This window comes from Camellia sinensis, chromosome 10 (assembly GCF_055761805.1).
Source record: "Camellia sinensis isolate YWXY chromosome 10, ASM5576180v1, whole genome shotgun sequence".
NCBI classification, from domain to species: Eukaryota; Viridiplantae; Streptophyta; class Magnoliopsida; order Ericales; family Theaceae; genus Camellia; species Camellia sinensis.
Genome location: NC_138970.1, coordinates 35,134,157 through 35,139,554, shown reverse-complemented (window position 1 = coordinate 35,139,554; position 5,398 = coordinate 35,134,157). Strand labels below are relative to the sequence as shown.

The following is a 5,398-nucleotide window of genomic DNA, read 5'->3' as shown; positions in this document are numbered from 1 at the left end:
TCTATTTACAAATTTTTTTTTGGGATAGTTGTTGATCTATGGTTGTTGTTGTTGATGATGAAATAGATCTATAATATCATTGAAACAGATCTGTAATGACTCAGATTTGTGCAGATATCACACAGATTTGTAATGAGAAAATTTTCGAATTCTGAACAAGTAATGTTCGAGTTTTAGTTACAGGCGGTGAAAACTGTAAAATTTTGCAGTTTCAATTTTTTTTTTTGGTGCTGGAATGAATCATGGTTTAAAACTGTAAAATTTTGTAGTTTTATAACATTTTTTAGAACTGTAAAATTTTACAGTTTCATAACATGTTTTAAACATTCCGACGAGGCTCCGGCGATGTTGAACATTCCGACGAGTCTCCGGCAACCGTTTGACGAAAGTCTGACGGTAGTAAAATGTGAACAGTGTCCGTAAATTTAAAAAAAAAAAAAAGGATTTTTTGGTAACAATTAAAAATGTATTGGACTAATTGGTTCAAGTATTTTGTTTTGGGATTAGCTGGGTTTTGAACTTAGTACATGGGACTTATCAGTAAGTTTTCAATTTTCTGAATTTAATTTTTTATAAATTGAGTTTTTTATTAATTTTTTTTAGCGAATATTTTTAAAATTTTAAATATTTTTTTTCTTTTTTAGACACCTTATTTAAATGTATTTAAAAAGTAAAGTATGTTAAAAAAATATTTTAAAAATTAATAAATACATAAAAATATAAAAATTATGCTGAATTTTATATATATATATATATATTTTGTATTTAGTGAATTTTTAAAAGATTTTTTTATAAAAATTATATTTTTTAAATATATTTATGTTAAGTATGTTTACAAATTAAAAAAATTATTTAAAATATTAAAAAAATTTAGTGAAAAAAAAAAATCAAATAGAAAAAATAAAAATGTAGATTTTTCTGAAAATTAAATTCTGAAAACCAAAACCAACCAGAGCGAATTACATTGTTTATTCTACGCTTGCACATTTCGGCTGACGGCCGGAGACTTGTGCATCCTTTTGCTGGTTTTGGGAAAGTTTGTTTTCAGATCTGTGAATCTACTTCCATCTCTCTGGGACTGTCAATCTGGTTGCATACCTCTGGTCTCTTGGAATTTTGGGCGAATTGAAAATGGAGAACCCCGAGCATCAAAGGTTAGTTCAATCAACTCTCTCAGTCCGTTTTACATAGCTAATCTTGGATTCTAATTGTAATTATTAATTTTATTGGAGAAAAACAATTTCCATAACTTCAGAGAGTTGGATTGATGGTGGATCAAATTGTGGGTAGCAAAGGTGGATTGCCAAAGGAAATAGCAGAGCTGGTTGTGCTTTGGTGGAGATGGACGTTGAGTGTGGTGGTGTAGTTGACAGAATGAAGAGAAAAAAAGAAGAGAAAGGTGGTAGATGAGACAAGGATGAAGAGTAATTTTAGGATAAGTGATGTGTGAGAGGTGCAAAAAAAGGCAATGAAACATTGCCATGAGTGCCATATAGTTTCCACCGCCTAATCAATTATTCCACAAAATATATAGGGGTGTTACATGTTTGTATGACTACTGATTGTTCACTACTCTATCAGTTTGGAATTGGATGGGGCCATGATGCACGATCTGCAATGGATACATATGTGTGTGTGAGTGTATTTCTTGACATACACAAGCACACATAAATCAGTATGTATATGTAAGTTGTAACCTCGATTTTTTGGAAGCATTCAATTTGTGTTATATATGTGAATATGTAGATATATGCATGCATTCCTCTCTATCAAATACAAAAAATATTTAGAAAACAAATGGTATATTTAGAAGAGGAAGAGAGATGGATGGGTAAGATTGTCAATTCAGTTTATAAATTTGCATGTGACTTGCATATGTTCAATTTTGCGGTAGACTATCAAAGGGGCACAGGATCTTAGTTTAAGGGGTGTACCCATCAGGTAATATAATTTGTGTGAGTTAAAATGGGTCATAGTTGAGGGTTGCCTATATAAATATTCAAAGAAAACAAATAAAAAGGAAAGAAAGTAAGAAAAGAGACGAGGAAACTAAAAGAAAAAACTCAACTTAGCTAAAAGGAATGTAAGTGTACCTCCATGAATGTGTACATGTAGAAATGTGTGTATGTAAAATTGTGTTATGACTCTTTCATAACCTTTTTGTTAGATTTGCTTTTCTCAAAAATTGACTGTTGGATTTTATACTATTTTCATAGCCATAATATATATCATATTTTAAATTTCCAGCCTGTCAAAGATTAAGCATTTAAGAGCTATCATATAGTTATGTCCGCATTTCTTCACATAATACAACTCTGACAGGAGGGCTTTGCAGATGAGAGCTCTATCTATTTCTGTTCAACTTGAAATTTTCATGTGCAGTTTGTATGGAGGAAATACTTAAATCGTAGTTTGTGGAGTTTAGATCCAATAAGAAGTTATGAATGGATGTAAGACTAAAAACTCTATATCAAGTATAGTTGATTATGTCCCATACATTATGTTTATACGTGATATGTATGTAAGTTTATATATTTAATAATATATGGATGGTATATTTATATATAAGAAATAAATGTGTATATGCTTAAATAAACTCATATGCAAGGAAAAAAAAGCACTCAAATGCAAACCCACTAACTTGAAGGAGAAGAAATATCATGTTTGTTTAGATTAACATCATGTGCTAATTGGTCAAGTGGTTTAAGCATCTTTTTTGATGTGTAATTTATGTAGACTCAAAGTTGAGTGTTTTATTGGGGAAATGTGGCCTAAGCTGTTGGGGTGCCCACCCCTTAGGAGACTCAAGTGGTAAAGTATCTTCTTTTAACTTCAAGCCTTAATTTGCCCAAGTGTTAATTAATTAATTAATTAATTAATTTTTATTTATTTATTTTTAATCTATTTGTTGCCCCATGTTGCTAGGAGTGCACACAGACCTCCTTTTAAGCATCAAGTTTCCCAAATATGGTCTGCATGTAAAAATAGGTAAACCTAAACCACTAACTGGTAGCAAATTTTGCTGGGTTCCTGTATCTGAATTGGCATTGCATTTGCCACCCCTTTACCACACCTACTACCTTGTTTGTCCTTTTCTTTGTGTGCATTGGGTGCCAGCCCTGTGAATTCAATTGTATTGCACTTAACCCTTTGTTTTATATTCTAATGCTTATTTCATTCTCTTGTGATGGTTTGTAGGGAGCTGGCAGCTAATTCTTATGATGAATTCCACAAAATTTTTTGGGTTTTCATTACATTGTTGGGTAGCATCCTCTAAACAACATATCATCCATTTGAAACACATTATACAAAGGCGGTAGCATTTGTTGTCACTATTGTGATCTATTTTTCATCATTGTTGGCTGAATTAGTACTCCACACCAACGGCAGAGATCATGTGATAGTGAACAAATTAAGTTTGTTTTCAGGTGTACTTGTTGTTATTTTGGCAATATTGATCATTGTCCCAGCCATTGGATGGTTGGCTTTGGGCATATGGGTCTATGTTTCTGGAATTGTTGTATATCGCTTCTATGATAAGATCAGAGATGATTTTGTCGAAATTGTTGCGGAATTTAGAAGCCTAACGAATAAATTGAGAAATGGCAATGCAAATGAAAGTTGTGATGAGCAGAATGAAAGTCGGGATGAGCGGAATTGCAATGGCAATAGTCAGGATGAGCGGAATGGCAATGCAAATGAAAGTCGAGATGAGCCTCTTCGACTGTTGGTGCAAGTTAGCATCAACATTTTTGCAGAGTTTAGGGCATCCACAATTGATGTGTTAAAGTGTTAAAAGCGAGACTTAAAAATGTATGTCAAGTTTTTTAATTTAGTGAGTGAATAGAGTGAATGGTGATATAATAGATGTGTTAAGATATGTGTTAATATATATATATATATATATATAAACAACAAATAAAATACTTGACAAGTGCAGTGGGGTGAAGTGTAGTGGGCTCTACCTCATTCCACTGCACTGTTACTGTGCCATTCTCTTCTCTTTTTTCTCTCTCCCTCCTTTGCTTGTTAAAGAATATATTGTAGTAGTAGCTGGAGAGGCCGAACATCCGGTCAGTCAGACCCAATTTTTTTTTTTTTGAAGGGTCCAGATGTGCAGGGGATGACCAGTCGGATGACCCACAACACTTCTCTCTCCCTCATTGGCTCATCCTGACTATTGCCATTGCCATTCTGCTCATCTTGTCTTTCATTTTGCTCATCTCGACTTTCATTTGCATTGTCATTCCTCAATTTATTCATTAGGCTTCTAAATTCTGCAACAATTTTGACAAAATCATCTCTGATCTCATCATAGAAGCGATATACAACAATTTCAGAAACACAGACCCATATGTCCAAAGCCAACCATCCAATGGCTGGGACAATGATCAATATTGCCAAAATAACAGCAAGTACACCCGAGAACAAACTTAATTTGTTCACTAGTTGCCCTTAATAGTTCCATTGTGAAGACAAAATAGAAAATGGCCGGATAAAAAATTAACAGTTGACACTAACAAACCTTTAACAACTCTATTGTGTGGATGCTCTTAGATGCGTAATGGATAAATTGAGGAATGGCAATGCCGGATGAAAGTCAACATGAGCATCACTAACTGCTCGTGTAATTTTTGTTCACGCTGAATCAAGGTTGGGTGTTTGGGGTTAGAGAATGTTATAAGTTCCACTGTGTGCGTATGAAATCGCTCCTGGGGTACTTTGTCATGTATGTTGTACTTTTTTAGAGATAATGTTATTATATACTTTTTTAGAGATAATGTCATTAAGTTTCACTATGGTTGTAAGAAATAGCTCCCTGGGGTAGTTTGTTATGTATGATGTAGTCGACTTGTTTTTCTGCTGAACCAAGGTTGGGTGTTTGTGGTTCAATTTCTTAGTGATACTCTTACTAAGTTCCACTGTGTTTATAAGAAATAGCTCCTCGGTGTACTTTGTTATGTATGTTGTACTCGTTTTTCTGCTGAACCAGGGTTGGGTGTTTGAGGTTCAATTTTGTAGAGATACTCTTATTTAAGTTCCACTGTGTTTGTAAGAAATAGCTCAACCCTTCCCTGGGGTAGTTTGATATGTATGTTGTACTCTACTTGTTTTTATGGTATTTAAAGAGGTTCCAAGGTACTGCTAGAGGTAGAAGGATGCCACCGGAATTAAAATGTGGATGTAATTCGGAGTATGTGTCTTTTTGCTTACCTATTTGAAATCTTATTCTAAAACAAAAGAGAACAAGAAAACCAAAGCCAAAATAGTTTGTGATAGATGATGAGTGGATTTGAATCCCCAATACCCAACAACCTTGGGTTCATTTTCAGAGGAATTCTATCTATCGCACAAATCAACACTGGTTAAGGGTAGTATTTGTATAAAGTCTATTGAA

The 5,398-nt window shown here is 33.6% G+C and overlaps 1 long non-coding RNA gene across 1 annotated transcript; it reads left to right on the top strand.

Annotated features, from left to right (window-relative positions):
* The first annotated feature begins 757 nt into the window (after positions 1–757).
* LOC145801057 (uncharacterized) lies at positions 758–3,876 on the top strand. Its single transcript, XR_014341904.1, has 2 exons — positions 758–1,154; positions 3,199–3,876. It is a non-coding gene; the product is annotated as an uncharacterized LOC145801057 (long non-coding RNA).
* The last annotated feature ends 1,522 nt before the right edge of the window (positions 3,877–5,398 follow it).